We start from the raw sequence: 18,582 nt of genomic DNA, 5'->3' as shown, positions 1-18,582 counted from the left end.
AACTGTGCTCCTATAAACATAGGTGCTGCACATACATTGCTATGGCATGATGCTTTTAGTTCTTTCAGGAATGTACCCAGAAGGGGAATAGCTGGGTCAAATGGGACCTCTAATCCCAGTTTTTTGAGGAATCACCGCACTTATTTCCACAGTGGTTGCACCAGTCTACACTCCCACCAACAGTGGAGAAGAGTTCCTTTTTCCCCACAGCTCTACCAGCGTTTGTTATTGGTTGATTTCTTGATAGCAGCCATTTTTCTGGAGTGAGGTGGAATCTCAGCATTGTTTTCATTTGTGTCTCTTGAATGAGCAGTGATATTGAACATTTTTTCATGTTTGTTTGCTGCTTCTACTTCTTCCTCTGAGAAATATCTATTCATTTCAGATGCCCATTTTTGAATTGGGTCTTTAAATTTGGGAGGTCTGATTTTTTTAAAGCTCTTTGTAGATTCTAGATAGTAGACCTTTGTCTGAGGAACACCTGGTAAAAGTTTTTTCCCGATTGTGAGTTGTCTCTTCACTCTTGGTGGTTTCTCTTGCTGTGCAGAAGCTTTTTAATAAGAAGAGATCCCACTTCTTGATTATTTGTGCTAGTTCACGGGCAACTGAGGTTTTGTTCATAAAATCTTTTCCTACACCGATGTCATCAAGAGTTCTACCTAACCTCTGTTCCAGCCGGTTCAGCGTTTCTGTTTTAATATTTAGATCTTTAATCCATTTTGATTTTAGTTTAGTGCATGGTGAGAGGTATAGGTTTAGTTTTAATCTTTGGCAAGTTGGAACCCCATTTTTCCAGCACCATTTACTAAAGAGGCTATCTTTCCTCCATTGAAGATGTTTGGCTCCTTTTTTTAAATATGAGGAGGCTGAATATATCTAGAGTTGTTTCTGCCTCTTCTAATCTGTTCCATTGATCTTTGGTTCTTTTTATTTTGCCAGTACCATGCTATTTTTATCACAGTAGCTTTGTAGTATAGTTTCAAGTTGGGGATTGTGATACCCCCTGCCTTGGTTTTGTTGCCTAGAACTGCTTTTGCTGTTCTAGGTCTCTACTGGTTCCAAATGAATTTTTGGATTGTTTTCTCTATTTCTGTGAAATATGCTGTTGGAATTTCAATTAGTATTGCACTGAATCTATGTAGCTATATAGCAGTTTTGGAAGTACAGCCTTTTTTATTTTGGTTTTTCCTATCCAAGAACAAAGTATGTCTTTCCATTTTCTTATATCCTCTTCAATCTCTTTTTCAGAATGCTGTAGTTTTCAGAGTAGAGGTCTTTTACTTCCTTCATTAGATTGATTCTTAGCTATTTCATTTTTTTTGGATGCTATTGTAAAAGTTGTTTCCCCAATTTTTCTCTCAGTGAGTTTGTTATTCATGTACAGAAAGTCTATTGATTTTTGAGTGTTGACTTTGTATCCAACTACTCTACTGAATTTTATTATTAAGTCTAGAAGACTTTTGGTAGAGTTTTGGGGGTCTTCTATGTAGAGTATCATGTCATCTGCAAATAACAACAACTGAACTTCTTCATTTCCTATCTTTATTCCTTTTATTTCTTTCTCTTGTCTAATTGTTGTGGCTAATATTTCCAGAACTATATTAAACAGGAGTGGTGATAATTGGCATCCTTGTCTTGTTCCTGATTTTAGCATGAATGATGTCAGTTTTTGACCATTTAGTATGATGTTGTCTATTGGATTTTAATACATGGCTTTAATCAGGTTGAGATAGAGACAATCTATTCCAATTTTCTGTAGGGTTTTTATAATGAATGGTGATTGGATTTTGTCAAATGACTTTTCAGCATCTATTGTGATAATTGTATAGTTTTTGTCTTTGTCTCTGTTAATATAGCGTAATACATTTATTGACTTACATATTTTGAACCAAGTTGCATCCCTAGGATCAATCCCACTTAGTCAGGGTGTATGATCTTCCTGATGATCTTCTGCATTCTGATTGCCAGTTTCTTATTGAGGATATTTGCATCTATGTTTGTTAGTGAGATTGACCTCTAGCTCTCTTTTACAGTTAGGTCTTTTTCTGCTTTTGGAATCAAGGTATTGGTTGCTTCCAGGAATGAATTTGGGAGTATTCCTTCCCTTTCAATTTCATTAAAAAGTTTGAGCAGGAATGGCATTAGCTGTTCTCTAAATTTTTGTAGAATTCAGCAGTGAAGCCATCAGGAACTGGGCTTTTCTTTTTTCTTTTTTTTGTACCATGGATTGAACTCGTGTACTTGCACTTGCAAGGCAGGCGGCAGAACCACTGAGCTAAATCCCTGGCCCATGGGCTTTTCTTTGTTGGTAAGTTTTTAATTATGTTTTCAATTTCATTGATTGATATTGGGTAGTTTAGAATTTTTATACCTTCTTTGTTCAACTTTGGTAATTCATATGTATCTTGGAATCTGTACATTTCTTCTATGTTTTCCATCTTATTGGAGTACAGGTTCTGAAAGTAGATATTGATGATCCTCTGGATTTCTACTGGATCTGTTGTAATTTCACCCTTTTCATTCCTCAATGCATGGATTTCAGCCTTTTCTTTCCTTTTTTTAGGTAAGGTTGATAAGGGTTTGTGGATTTTTTTAAATTCTTTCATAGAACCAACTCTGTGTTTCATTGATTTTTTTGTATCATTCTCCTAACCTCCATTGCACTGATTTCTGCTCTGATCTTTATAATTTCCTTCCTTGTACTAGCTTTGGGTTTGTCTTGCTCTTCTTTTTCTAGATGCTAAAGGTTCAGCATTAGGTTGTTTATTTAACCTCGCTCTGTTTTCCTTATGTGGCCATTCACTGCTACAAATTTCCCTCGTAGGACTCCTTTCATTCACTCCTTTCATTTCATCCCATAAATTCTGGTATGTTGTACAGGCATTGTCATTTAATTGTAGAAATTGTCTTAATTTCTGCTTTAATTTCCTCTGAGATCCACTGGTTGTTCAGGAGGATGTTATTAAATTTCCATGTGTTTACAAAGTTCTTGTGGTTTCTTTTACTATTGATCTCCAATTTCATTGTGCTATTGTCTGACAATATACAAGGGATAACTTCAGTTCTTTTGCATTTACTTAAGCATGTTCTATAAGGTAACCTGTGGTTTATTTTGTAGAACAACCAGTGTGCAGCTAAGAAGAATGTGTATTCTGATTTTGTGGTGTGGGACACTCTGTAGACATCTATTAAGTCTATTTGTTCAAAAGTTTGGTTCAGTTCTAGTATTTCATTGTTGATTTTTTTGTCTAGTTAATCTGTCTATTTGTGACAGTGGGATATTGAGGTCCCCCACTGCTGTTGTATTAGTGCTTATTTGATTTTTCATGTACATTAATATTTGTTTTATACAGTTGGGTGCACTGGTATTTGGTAATTGTCATTTCTTCCTCTTGGATTGTTCCCTTTACAAAGATGTAGTGACCTTCTTTGTCTCTTTAATTACTTTTGGTTTGAAATTCACTTTGTCTGCAAATAGAATAGGTACCCCCAGCTTTTTACCAGGTTTCTGTTGTAGGAAGTATTGCTTTCTATCCTTTCACTTTGGGTATATGAGTTTCTTTTTGAATTAAGTGTGTTTTTTGTATGCAGCATTTTTGGATCTTGCTTCTTGATCCATTCTGCCAGTCTGTTTCTTTTGACTGGTGAGTTAAGACCATTAACATTGATGGTTTTAACTGATATTCATTAACTTATCATTGTCATGATATTTTTCTATTTTTGGCTCTTTTATTTTTTTATTTTTTCCCCCTTTCCATTTAATTTCTTTCCTTGCCCAATGACTTCATTCTGTTGGGGTTAATGGAGTTGTAATCCTCATTTTCTTTTTTGAGGATACTGTTTAGGATTTTTTGGAGTGTTGGTTTAGTTTCTCAAGTGTTCTTTGTCATGAAATTTATCTTATTTCTCCATTGATTTTGAAAGATAGTTTTGCAGGATAAATCAAGCTGGGTTGGAGATTGTTTTCTTTTAGAGCTTGAAATACTTCACTCATCTTTCTGACTTGAGGGTTTGTGTTGAGAAGTCTTCTGTAATTCTTTTTTTTTTTTTTTTTTTTGGTACCAAGGATCGAACTTGGGTCCTTGCGCTTGCGCAGCAGGTGGCGAAACCACTGAGCTGAATCCCCAGCCCCAGTCGTCTGTAATTCTAATGGCTTTCCTTTGTATGTGATTTGTATGTTTTTCTCTGTTTTTAATATTTTTTTCAGTTTATTTCTGGAATGTTGACTATTATATGCCTAGATATAGATTTTTTTTATCATGGCTAGTTGGAGTCCTATCTGCCTCACTTATCTGTACGTCAAATTCTTTTTCCTTGCTTGGGAAGTTTTCTGCCATTACTTCTTTGAACAGGATTTTTATGTTGTTTGCTCTATCTCCTGCTTTTTCATTGACTCCAATCAATCTTTTTTTTTTTTTTTTTTTTTTTGTACCAGGGATCAAACTTGGGTCCTTGAGCCTGTGCAGCAGGCAGCAAAACCACTGAGCTAAATCCCCAGCCCATAGATTTTATTTATTTATTTATTTATTTCATTTTTGTGGGGTACTGGGGATCGAACTCGGGACCTTGCGCTTGCGAGGCAGGCGACAGCACCATTGAGCTAAATCCCTGGCCCAGACTCCAATCAATCTTATGTTATTCTCCTTTCCATTATCTAGCAGCTGCTGGGTCGATTTCTCATGCTCCCTTGCTATTTTTAAGAAATCTCTCTTTTCATGGTCACTAACCACAATCTTGTCTTCTATATCTGATATTCTGTTCTCACATTGGCTCATTCTGCTGTATATTTTTTCAATGGAGTTTTGAATCTCCTGGGTATCTGTTTGAATCTGTCTTGTGGATTCCATTTCTTTCCTATGCTGGGCATTCATGGCTTCCATCATGTCCTGAGCTCCTCTATATTTTCATCTGTTTCTGTTCTAGATTCACTAAGCATGTCTTTCATTCTGGTCACCATGTCTGTAGTTATCTGGGAAATTATTTCTGTTTTGATTTTTTTCCAGTGCATTGTTCATCTGTTTTGTTACTTCCCTTGTTATCAATTCAGGGAGTCCAAGTTGTTGACTTTTGGATTGTTCCACTTCGTTGCCCCTTTGATTTACCTTTGGTAAGCTGGAATTCTGAGTTTACATCTTATTTAAGTGTCTTTTCATTTTTATTTTTTGTTGTTGATGTTTTTGGTTTAATTCCTAGGTTGATGCTTGTATATTGCTTTTTCCAAGTAACTTTATTGCTGGTATTTATAACCCTTGGGGAATGACTGCTTCTCAGAGGTGTCTTCCAGGTATAGCTGGTCATTGGGTTTTGAGTCTGTAATGACCCTTGGGCAATCTCAGTTTTGGTATAACAGGAAGGAAATTGACTAGAGCAGCCACATCACCTTGGACAAAGTAATACAATCAGCTTCAACAATACCATCAAACACAGCTTAGAAAATGATAAATTGTGGTAACTATTAATCTGTCACCTTTAACTGCATGAACTAGACTCATAGTTATATATCAAAATCAAGGACCAACTAGAAATATGTTTGCAGTAAATAAGCCCTTTGATATAGCAAATTTACTCTCTGGGAAGAAGACTTAGGAGTTGAGGGGATAGAGAAATAGGAGAGGGTATGGTTAGAAGTAGGTCTAGAGGACAAAGGAAGATCATGCAAACTTTGGGATACTGGTCAAGATAGGAGGAAAAGAGAGAGTGAAGAAACAAAAACAGAACAAACTAACAGCAATAGGAAAACTAGAAACTATATTCATGCCCTATTAAAATAACAACAATCAAGAGAAAACAAAACATGACAAAAACAGGAACAAGAAAGGAGAGACATGAAGAAGATGAAGACAAAGGAAGAAGAGGAAGAAAAAGAAGAGGGAGAAGGAGAAGAGAGAAAAGAAATTTTATCCCTTTGAAGGAATGTCTCTTCAACGTGGGCAGAAACATTCAGATCCGAGTCGATTAATCTGAGCAAGCCAGATGTAACCTAATGAGATTCAGGCTGGTTTCTGGCTGCAAAACCAGAATTGAGTGCCCTGACCTCCTGTGGGTTTGATCTCTAAACGGTTCTGTTGCAGGTTCAAGCCACCCCTCCCTCTCAGCAAGTCCAGGTTTCAGTGGGAGATGCTGAACCCAATCACTCACCAACCACTGTAGTCTCTTTTTTTTTAGTACCTGGGATCGAACTCACGACCTTGTGCTTGCCAGGCAGGCAGCAGAACCACTGAGCTAAATCCCCGGCCCAAACCATTGTAGTCTCACTGCATCTTACAGGTACTCTCTTTGCTCTCCTGGTAGGCTTCAGTTCTCAAAAACAAGCTTCGGGGAGGCCCTGTCTCTGCTGGTCACCAACTCTGCCAACTTCCCAAGCTCAGAATAATGGTCTTTCTGCTCTCCATCTTTGTTTGGATCTGGCCTCTGCCCTAGTGGGTCATCCACTGCTCTCTCGCCTTATTTTCTGATGATTTTCTTTCTTGCTTGACATGTGAGAATTTTTCAGGTGAAAAATTGATAGTCCATTACCAAGGAAATACCTACTACCCAAATGAAAGGTCATTGGGAAATAGGTTACTATGCCTAATCTTGATTTAGAGACAGCTCTATCTAGGTCCATAAGCATTTCTTCCCTGAGAAGGGCTATGTATGTGAAAGAAGAACATAAAGTCTTGCAGATACGTTAGTTATGGTGTTAGAATCCCCACTACTACAAAAATCCTGCATTAGTCTCCTAATTGAACTTTTTTGGTGCGCTTTCAGAATTCACATGAAATTGTTGTATTTGCACATTCTAACTTAACCCATAAAATTGATCATTGGCTAGAAAGTTGTAGATCAGGGATGTGGTGGAGGAAACATTCCCTTGAAAGAGCAGCAGGTAAAGATCTAGCTTTCTTGCTATAATAAAGTACAATTGGAGCTTCTACTTCTTTCTCAAAGTTTAAATTGCTGAGGTGGAGAAAGCTCTTAACTACCACTCATTCTCTCACCTCTTGTATTACTTTATTTTCTTTATAGAAATCACATTCTCTTAAATATTTATGTTCCAGTATAAGAATATAGGAAAAAAACTCCAAGAGGACAGGAACCTTGCTAATAACTTATTCACTACTCTTACATTCCAGTCTTAGAAAAATGCCTTTCCTGCCATGAAGCCCATATTTTAAAAAAATAATCAAAAGAGTAAATAACTACCTCCCAATTGTACTTTAGTTGTTTGTAGAAACATGTTTATAGTAAAATAATGAAATGGTGTCTTGGTTCACAATCAGGTCATAAACATTCTATTTAGCTGCTAAGCACTACTTTAATTGCACTAAGGATTAAATAGACCAAATTAGAAATTTAACCACCATTTGGGACATTTTTCTTGCTTACATGGTTGAAAAAGGTTTTAAATATTGAATTGCCTATGTATGAATCATAAGGAAAAGATGGAGAGTTAATTTAAGAGCTTTTAATTCCACTATCATGATTTTTGCTCCAGTGTTACTTTGGGGAAAAATTAAAACATTAACTCTTGGATATTGCAACTAAAAAATAATGTAATCTGCGAAGACACTTAATATTTGACTTTTAGGAAATTTTCCCTGTATTACTGCTCTCAGATTTAATAAGAATCCCAATTTTTGTTGCTGTTACAATTGTTACAGACAGAGGCTTTCTCTTTGTAAGGTTTGGATCCCACTTGAATTTGAGCCTCTTTTTTATCTTATATGTGCCAAAAAATGCAACAGGAATGTTTAAATGGATAAAAATGTTCCTTATAATAAATAGTTCTCAAATCAATTTTTTTATCCCTCTTTTGGGGATTTGCAGTTTTTAAGTTGAACTCTCCTGGAATGGGATTCTAAAAGCAATATTTGTAGGCAATATATATACCAGGTCTCGCCTTAGAGAAAGCCTCTGACTCAGAGGCATGAGAGCAGAAAAGCATGGCATGCTCTGGTTTGACTTGTTAGCTCCTTAGAATTGTCTTTCACCTGCCAGCATAATGTTTGGGTAGGCCTAGCAGAATGTGAACGCTTTTAGCTTTTAATCTTAAAGCAGCCTGATGTTAGACACAGGAAATATACTACCTGGCTGGTGTTTACAATAGTTATGTTCCCTATTTTTATACTTCCCTGTATAAAGAAAAAAAATGCTTCATTGAAGATTTTCTACAAATGATTAGTAATGCATTCACTTTACTCTAAAAGCCATTTCAAAGAGCATCTCAAACTTTAAAGTAAGTTTTCATAGTTCTACAACATTGCTTATTGGCTTTTGCAGATTTATCATTCAAGTGTAGTTTCTTATTATTCAGATAAACACAGCATCCCCCACGTGCATTTTAACTCTCACAAAGCGTACTTCTCATTGCTGTTTTTCATCATAGGCCTTGAAGAGGTTAACTTCTTAAACTATTTATTTGCCCAATTGACACTAATGAAATGAAATGGATAACACTGAGTAAATAACATTGATAAAATGAATATTGAAAAAAGGAAAAATGACAGGACCTTGGGTGAGAATATATAAGATCTTTTTGCTGGAGATATTAGAGCTAATGTCAACAAAAAGTTTCTTTAAAAAATAAAGATTAACTAATCTTCCAAAACTTTTTACCCACTGATAATTCTTAGAGAAAAAACTATAGGAGACTGAGGTCATTTCATTCATAAATTCATTGTTCCTTTTCTGTATTTTCTCCAAACCATTTTTGCACCAATGTTTCTTTGAGTTGCGTATGCCAGTATTCCTTGGAGAATCATACAGTTGGGAAAATTTATTCATGTCTTAGGCCTAAAAGCAAAAGATGAAAATATATATGTTCCTCATCTTATATCTGATACTTATTATCTTTTTCTAAAGAAGACGTTGTTGTAATATCTGTTAATTAGGGATCTGTATCTTCCCATAGGTATTGGAAATTTAATCTGAATATGCTGTATTCTTTAAAAGTTAATTTTATTGGTACATTTTAGATATACATAACAATAACATTCATCATAGGGAATTTGTACCTGTACATGATATATCCTTTTTTTTGATACCAGGGATCGAACTTGGAACCCTGCACTTGCAAGGCAGGTGGCAGAATCTGAGCTAAATCCCTGGCCCCTGTACATGATATGTCTTGATTCTTCTTTTTTTCCCATTCCCTTCCCCTCCCTTCAAGCCCTCTTCCCCTCCTTATTTACAAGGATTTTGTTTCCATTTTTTCCTTCTGTTCTCTTCTTTTTTCTTTTTCCTTTCCTTCCTTTTCCCCTCTCCCTTTTGAACATTTTATTTCATTAGTGTCCCTTCCCATTTGAACATTTTCTTCCTATTTTTCAATATCTGTTATACATTTTGGTTCTTATTTACTCTTCCTGTTTCTTATATCAGAGGAACCATGTGATATTTGAACATGTGTACCTGATTTATTTCATTTAAGAGTATGGTCTCAAGGTGCATCCATTTACCTAGAAATATCTGAAGTACATCCTTCTTTATGGCAGAGTAGTACACCATTGTATAAAAAAACCACACCTTTATCCATTCATCAGTTAATCGGCATTTGGGCTATTTCCAAGATTTAGCTATTACAAACTGTGCCGCTATAAACATGGGAGTGCATATATCACTGTTGTATGATGCTTATAATTCTTTTGGGAAGATACCAAACTGGGGCAAATGGAATCTCTAGATTTAGTTTTTTGAGGAATCTCCACACTGATTTCCACAGTCATTGCTCCAGTCTATTCTCCACCAACAGTAGAGAAGGGTTCCTTTTCTCCCATAGCCTCACCAACATTTGTTATTGGTTAATTTCTTGGTAATAGTCATTCTTTCTGGAGTGAGATGGAATCTCAAAATGTTCAGCATCACTGGTCATTCAAGGGACACCTTGTTCCATTTGATCTTGGGAAGATTAAATCAATAACACATAAGATGTACTTCATACAGTGCCTAGGATGTATTGAAAACGTACTGCACATTCCCTATTATTGTCAGTGCATTAGAAATGGTGCTGTAATTTTCATTTTTAAAATTCCATGATTTAGGCATTTAAAAGTTCTTCACTTTAAATGACTCTTATTATTTCTAGTTATTTCATCATCTAGTCATTTTTTTCAGTGTTGTGACAGTAGATGGGAGAATGAGGTTTAATTTCCCAGCATGTAACTGGTCGTTGTAAGCTTTAACTTCCATTTTCTGCCTTTGTTATGGCAGTTACAGCAGATATGTCAGAGTACAGAACATTCCATTAGGAGTGATACCTGGTGCCTGGCTTCCTACGATGTTGTTTTCTATGAATAATACAACGTCTGGAGGTGAAATTAGTTGGAGTGCCATGACTCAGCCTCTCTTTCCGGGGAGTGACTCATCCCACATTTATAGATCCCTGTCTTTGTGCCATAACCACACTAAGTGCTTGAGAAACAAATATGAATTTGTTGGTTCACTGACCCAGAGCAGCCCATAGTCTGCGCAGGCAGGATATGGCATTAATTAAGAACAATCTGGGGTTACAAACAGGCAGTACTCTATTAATGCTGTACCTACCTGTCAAGTCAAAGCGTGAATAAATATGCTATAATGTGGGCTGGCTAGACAACCTAATTCTGTGATTTGTAACACACACTTCTGCTTCTGTCTTGATATATTCTAGCCTAATTATATCCTTTTTTCTTGTTTCAAGATTAAGGAAGCTATCACTCATTTGCATGTCACATAAAATTATACCCTCTGTGACTAGGTCAGTTGTCTGATGAATGCCTTCACTTTATTATCCTGCCAGAAACTTAAATTTCATTTGTCTAATAGAATCCACTATCATCCTCTATTCTTGCCCAGTAACCTGACTTTCCTTTAGCCTTCCTGTTTCTAAACATGTCCCCATCTTTCTGGGTTTCTGTTTATCTCAAGGCTTTAGAATTCTTCTTTATTTTTTTCTCTGCCTTTCGTATCCAGTCAGTTGTGGATTTTTTATGTTATACTTACTGTTGTGCACTGAAATGTGACCGCTTTTCCTTTCATATGTCGAAGTTCTAATCCCAATGTCACTGTTTAGATATAGGAATTTTAGGAAGTGATAAAAGTAAATGGGGTCACAAGGGTGAAAACCAAATCCAATAGGATTAGTGCCCTTATAAGATAAGGGGGGGAGAGATTGATTTAAATGTCCCCCAATGCCCACTGTGTCTTTCCTTCTTCATCATGTAAGAACATAGTAGGAAGTGGCTGGCTGACTACAAGTTAGGAAGAAAGCCCCTACAAGATCATTATGATACTCTCACCTTAGATTTCCAGCCTGCAAGAGTCTGAGAAAATGAGTTTCTGTTGTTAAGCCACCCACATTTTATAGCAAATGATGCAGACATATACCTGGTTATGCAATTTCTGGGGCACTCTTTCTCCGTAACAGCGATTCCATCTCCACTTAAATTACTCCTTCATTACTGTCCAATCAGATGGTTCCAGAAGCTACCTAAATGGACTGTTCTCTTTTAATCCCTTTCCATCTCTGATCCAGTCAACAATGTTGCCAGATTAACTTTCCTGATTATTCCATTCTCAAGTTAAAAACTTTGAGTCATTTACTTTGGCCCACAAAATTAAACATGTAATTATATAGTTTCCTTAGATTGTCATTCAAAGTCAAATGTCTCACATAGACCCAGCCTAGCTTTGCATCTGATTATTGCTCTTGTGTGTTCTGCTCCAGCCATGTAGAATTGGAAGTGTTTTCAGACTTCTTCAGGCCTTGTTCTGCTATTTGTTTCTGCTGTGTGCATTGCCCAAGGTGGTCTCCTTCCTACTCCATCTCCACCTATCCAACTTTTTGCCTCCTTACAGAACACTCACATGAGACTTCTGCAAGTATTTATCTGCCTAACAGAATTTATTTATTTTCCTATTCTTTGATCTCATGTAGCTCATTTTTGGTATTTCTCTGTGACAACAGGCATATTCTGCTTTCCATCATGACTTTTTGGCTTTTGGCTTTTACCCAACCACTCCTATCCTACTAAATTCTAACTAAATAAACTCATTCATGGCAAAGACCACACTAAACAGTGATTTTTTAAAAAACTTACTCTAAGTCATAAAAAAGTAACCATTTTAAACAAAAACACTCTTTTTTTTTGGTACCGAGGATCAAACTCGGATCCTTGCGCTTGCACACCAAGCGGCGAAACCATTAAGCTAAATCCTCGACCCACAAAAACACTTTTTAAAAAACAGAATAGATTCTAATGTCTTTCTGATTCGCAACTTTTTTTTTTTTTTTTTTTGGTACCAGGGATCAAACTCAGGACCTCGCTGGAACCACTGAGCTAAATCCCTGAACCCCAACATTTGTTTTTGTAAATTATAACTCAGTAACTTTTCTGTTACCAACAGTTTCTGTAAATAGAAACACAAGGAAGAAGTATAGGAAGAGGCTTAAAAGTTGCTTTCAGTTCAGACCTGACCTTGATAATCCAATAGCTAAAACATATCTGCTGTTTGCAACTCTTACTCCTTGTGAGGTTTAAGCATACATCAGTTCAACACACAGCTTATAATGTTATCTGCCCGTCACAATATGAAATCATTTTTTATGTAGCACTTAACTCTCAAGATTATTTTCTGACATTTCCCCTACCTTTGGAGTGAGAAGAGACAGAGGCTGGACACATGGCGCTTTTAGTAGGCCGATATATTCAGCTGCCTGGAAGAAGATGCTGAATACTAGTGAAAAGAATTTCATTTGAATAATGCTGAGGGCATTGTTCAGCGAAATATTCTATTAAAAGTCTCAACCTGTGTGTTTAGTGTGCACAGGGAGGAGGGAGCCTAAAGGCAGCATAAATCTTCACTATGCTGTGGCTGTTTCCTCAGTAACTTGGTTAGACTTTTTAAAAGTTCCAGAGAGTTATTTAGAAAGCATCTGCTCTTGGCATTGCAAATGGAAGCACCCCCTTCTCGAGACAAGAAAGAAAAGCAAAAGAAAGTGAACAAATAAAACTCACAAATGAACAAAGAAAAACCATAGGACAACTTCGGGTCACTAGGTCAGAAAATGAAAACTCTTTTCCCTTAAACGATTTTGTTTCTAGTAAATATTTTTAAATAAAAATTGTGTGTATTTAAGGTATAGAGCATAATATTTTGATATGTAATGCATAGCAAAATTATTATAGTGAAGCAAGTTAACATGCCCATCTGACAGTTATCTTTATTATTGATTCATTGGTTTATTGATTTGTTTTATTTACTTTTGATGAAAGCACTTTCAGCAAATTTCTAGGAACCGTTATGGAATTATTAACTACAGTCAACATGTTGTACATTATGGGCTTATTCATTCACTGTAACTCAGATTTTGTACTGTTTTACTGACATCTCCCTGATCCCGGTAAAGAACATTCTACTCTGCTCTCTGTTTCTATGAGCTCAGCTTTCTTTTTCTTTCTTTTTTTTTTTTTTTTTGGTACCAGGGATCAAACTTGGGACCTTGTGCTTTCGAGGCAGGCAGCGGAACCACTGAGCTAAATCCCCAACCCTCTTTTTCTTTTTTAGATTTCACATTTGAGCAAGGTCATGAATCCAGTATTTATTTTCTGTGTCTGCTTTATTTCATTCAGCCTGATGTCTTCCAGGTTTATCCATATTTTCATAAATGGCACACCTCACTTTTAAGGCTGTATAATATTCCATTTGTGTGTGTGTGTGTGTGTGTGTGTGTGTGTGTGAGAGAGAGAGAGAGAGAGAGAGAGAGAAGTCCTTTTTCCATTTATCTGTTAGACACTTCGGTTGTTTTCCTATCTTACTGATTGTGAATATTACAGCAATTAACATGGCAATGAAGATGTCTCTTGGAGGTAATGTTTTCTTTTCCTTTGGGTACATACCTAGAGTATTATTTCTGGGATATGTACTAGTTCTGTTTTAATATTTTGAGATATCACCATCTAATTTTCTATAATGGCTGTATAATTTATGTTCTCTTTAACTGTGCATGTATTCTCTTTTTTAAAATCTTGTTATCTTTTATCATTTTAATGATATTTATATTAAAAGATGTAAGGCTGTATCTCATTTGGTTTTAATTTGCACTTACATGATCAGTGGTATTGATCAACTTTTCATGTAGCTGTTGACCATTTTTATGTTTTCTTAGGAAGAAAAGTGTGTATTCCAGTCCTTTGCTCATTTATCATCGGATGTTTTTATTTGTCACTATACAGTTGTATGAGTTTCTTACATATTTTAGATATTAACCATTAACCAGATACATGGTTTGCAAGTGTTTTCTCCCATTAGTAGGTTGCCTTCTCATTTCATTTTGGTGCAGTCCAACTTTCTTATTTTTGCTTTTTGTTTGAGCATCTAGTCTCTTACACCCCACCGCCCAAATTCGTTGCTAAAGCCAATGTCAAGATGATCCACTATGGTTATTTTTTCTAGGAGTTTATGATTTTAGGTCTTGAATTTAAATCTTTAATTCATTTTGAATTGGTTTTTGTTCATGGTAGAAGGTAGAGAACCAATTTCATTATTTTGCTTGTGGATATCCAGTTTTCCCAAAACTACTTATTAAAAAGATTGTGATTTCTATGGAAGTCAAGTAGGGGGAAAAAATACAATTTTTTTTTTTTACCAAAAGGGGAAATTTCAGCTGTCTTTACATTTGACAAAGAACCACAGAAGTGCAACACTAAGCACCTTCAGTTTATTAAAAAATATTTGATCCTCTTCTCTGTGCTGAACTCAGTTACATATATGGGTTCAAATACAAGGTTCACAGAGCTAATAAAACTAATATTTTAAATGAAGTTTTTATTTGACTCATGCTGTACTGAAAAGAAAATAAGCAAAGATTTGGTTTTTTGGCTATGGGCTGGTAATGAAGGGACTAGGTCAGGGTACTAGTTAGAAGGTCTTCTCAGGCAGGTGAAACACAAAAGCGAGTTAGGTTTGTATATCATAGCTCCCGACTTTTGAAAAATCCTACAAGTATTGTCTGACTTTACTATGAAGGTATATTTGTGGAAGAACATGTAGAAGAGATGAATGTAATTGGCTTAAGAGAATATAAAGGATATCAGAATGTTTAAAATGTGAAAATGCTCTCTCTCAACAAAAAATGGCTGTGGTCATATGATAAATTGAGACATTAAACTCTGTGTACAGACAAATGAGCAGTTCTATCTAGACTTTCCTAGCCCCAGCAAACTGTGAACTCTTTGTTCCTTAAACCATTTTAAGTGGTAATATCATGCTGGGATTTATTTTTCAATATGTACCAAGTGACTACTGAGGAAATCTAGGTGCAGGATACCAAGCTTGATCCTAGGGTAACAGGATTTCTTTTTTTAAAAAATTTTGGTAAAATATATATAACATAAACTTTGTTATTTTAACAATTTTTATATGTATAGTTTAGTGCCATTAAATGCATTCCATATTGATGTGAAGGCATCACTTTCTTGCTAGGAAATATTCGGATTTGAACCAAAATTTCATTTCCAGAACCTTCTTTTTCTTAGAGAATGACGACAGGTAGTCAATGAGGTTAAAAGGAATTGAAAGACATAGAGTATGTTCTAATATTAAAACTCTAAATTACTGTTCTTACTTCTAGTAATTTGTATAGTCTCAATGGATGCTGTTGTGGTGATTATTGTTTGTTTGCATATCTTGAACACAGTTTACCATTCCCTGTGAGTTTACTGTAGTAATCTGGGACACTGTGGCACAGTTAGGGAGTTATTAGTTTTAGAGCCGAATAATGATAATTATATGAAAGAAAATAATACATAGTGTGCAGAAGGTGGAGATAGACATACAAAAGATATTAATCTTCAAAGTCCTCTGTAATGCCTCTAGATCCTCTTTTTTAACGTGCTCTGTAGGTATCAAAGTATCATTTCATTCTTATAATGAAAAAGCTTACTCTTCTTAAGCCCTTAGGTTTAAAAATCAACTATTTCACACGCAATTATTTTTACTATTATTGTTGTTATTCACTAGTGTTTTTTTATTATTTTATACTATTCTTTTCATTGAATAATTTCTGTTTTAGGCTAGTTTAGCTTTTGAACTTAGCCTAAGTGTCTAATAATGAAACATTTCTGACGTATAGAACATATGCTAACTTCCAACTAATTAAAGACCTGGCTTCTTGTGGGGTTTTTTTTGGTACCAGGGATCGAACCTGGGACCTTGCTCTTGTGAGGCAGGCACCAGAACCACTGAGCTAAATCCCCAGCCCCTTGGCTTGTCTTTTAACTGGAGATTTTGCTATAAATATTCCTTGAAGCAAGTCAAGAATCTCACTCTTGCCATTTTGAAACTATTCTCTTTGCTGTCTGTCCAAGAGACAGGCTGACTTCAAACACAGATGTTTTGGTTTGCTTTTGTCCTTAATTTACTTCCTTGGTGATTTCCCTTTGACAATGCACTTTTCCACACACGTACTTCTTGGCTTATCTTAATGGCAAGGTTTGGTGTAAGAGATCAATGGGAAGACTGATGAGTTGCAAAGGAACTGTCTTCTTTGACCTTTGCTACCTTTGGACTGATTGATGATCCTGGACTACAAAAACAACAGTCTCTGTGTGGGTATGAGATCAGATTAAAGTTCTGTCTTAGTCTGTAGAGGTCATTATAACAAGTATATCATAGACAGGGTGCCTTATAAATAACAGAAATTTATTCTGCACAGTTCAGGAGACTGAGAAATTCAAGGTAAACAATTCAGTGTTAGCTAATAGCTGTCTGTGTGTGTGTGTTTTGTTTGTTGTTTGTTTTGTGGCTTTACATGTCAGGAGAGGTATAAAAAAACTTTTTGTTTTTGTCTTTGATAAGGGCACTGATCTCAAGTTTTATATTTCTGGCTTTCTCCTTATAAGGGCACCCGTCATCTCCCAAGGTCCTACCTTCAATGTCATCACATTAGTCCCATTGAGAATTAGGATTTAACATATGAATGAGTGGTACACAAACATTCAGTCTATGGCAAGATTCAGCTACATACATTTTATTGTTTAATTAAAAATCTTTCAAGAGAAATAGCACATTAGGAATAGGACATGTTAAAAATTCCTTTTGGTTGGGGTGTTTTAGAATATAAGCATGAGAACTTTTTAAACAGGTGGAAACTTCTGAAAATAAAAATTACTCTTTTTTTAAAATCTAGAAAATAATTTGAAGTTTAGAGTATTACTTCTATATAATCCCTGAGCATTATAAATGGATGTTTCAGCTGATACCTTTTATAGCTTGAGGGATAGTCTTGTAACGTCTCTTGATTTTACCTTCTTCCTTAGTAACTGCTTTACTGAGTGTTTTTCTCTTTTTCTTTCAGATTTTATTGATCTGATCCAACGTATCTTGTGACTGCTGGCTGAAATTAAGGTCAGTGCTGTATTTATATTGATCATGAATAAACTGAAATAGGATAAAGACATCCTGGGCTTTAGATTGCTAGGTCAGAATAGTCTTGCAAAGTAAGTAAAAAACTGAAATTAAATGGAAATTCATTATATTTAAGACTTGGCTCACTAACAAACATGGTTTCTTGAGCATGTTTCTTTTCATAGTCGTTATAATTTCTTTAGTTAATGAATGTTGGACTCCTGTCACTTTAAAGGTTGGGTTTTGATCAAATAAAAAGATCAGTTTTAATTAATGCATTTTATTAACAGGAATATTAAAAGAGTGGCTTCTTTGAAAAGCTGAATAACATTTTAAAGAATGGTCTGCTTCCTGAATTTGCAGGCATACTCTTCTGATTACATATTTTGATACCCACAGAGAATTCAGATCCTAAGGAGAATAGATTTGAAAATATATTTCTGAATCAAAAATTTGAATTAATTAGCAGATTGTTGATGTAATTTTTTTGTTCTGTTTTTCTCGTTAACTGGCTTTTATAGGAGTCTGCAAAGCAGCTTAATTGAGTGTAGAGTAAAAACAAAGACATGGAAAACTCTTACATCAAGACGCTTGGAATATCATTTTCTATTTTCTTCTCTAGAACATCTATTCACATTTAAAAATTAAATTAAAAATTAAACCTTGAAGGAAATGAGAATTTTTGTTGCTCATAAAAGACCAAAATGCCAGGTGTTGCTAAACTTTTATATGGGCTTTTTGTTAATGATTAACATAAAGGAAAACATTGGGTTTTAATTTATGTTTCCACTAATCAAGAATATTTTCTATGAAGTCTATGTTTAATTCTTCAAACTGCTGTATGTGTCATATAGCAGGCACATAGTAAATATGTACTTTTTTCAGTCACAATTTTTATCTGCCTCTCCAACTGCCACCACCTCTCTCTCTCTCTCTCTCTCTCTCTCGCACACACACACACACACACACACACGCACACACACAAAGGACTACCATTTTTTTTTCAAGTACAAACTATGCTTTCCTATCTTTGAATCTGCATTGAACTAAACAAGTAGAATATGTTGGAATCATGCTTAAAGATGATTGAAAACTTAATAAAGAAAAAAAGTGGAATGTGTACAAAGGATGATTTAAAACAATTTTTTAAACTGTATTATTTTTATGTGTTGGTATAATTGTAACTTGGATTTATTGAAAATGCTTAGCCTGGCTTCT

The 18,582-nt window shown here is 35.4% G+C and overlaps 1 protein-coding gene across 10 annotated transcripts in view; it reads left to right on the top strand.

Annotated features, from left to right (window-relative positions):
- Map2 (microtubule associated protein 2) overlaps positions 1-18,582 on the top strand; it is a 268,232-nt gene that overhangs the window by 56,692 nt on the left and 192,958 nt on the right. For all 10 annotated transcript variants that reach the window (XM_087206187.1, XM_087206202.1, XM_087206178.1 and 7 more), the window contains one exon: positions 17,315-17,364. The gene's annotated coding sequence lies outside the window, so the exon portion shown is untranslated. The remainder of the gene's footprint in view (positions 1-17,314; positions 17,365-18,582) is intronic.

Source organism: Heterocephalus glaber, unplaced genomic scaffold, assembly GCF_053883595.1.
Source record: "Heterocephalus glaber isolate CG9 unplaced genomic scaffold, H.glaber_assembly_v1.0 deba00000621, whole genome shotgun sequence".
NCBI classification, from domain to species: domain Eukaryota; kingdom Metazoa; phylum Chordata; class Mammalia; order Rodentia; family Bathyergidae; genus Heterocephalus; species Heterocephalus glaber.
Note: the sequence above shows the minus strand (reverse complement) of the source record. Positions and strands in the feature narration are given on the sequence as shown.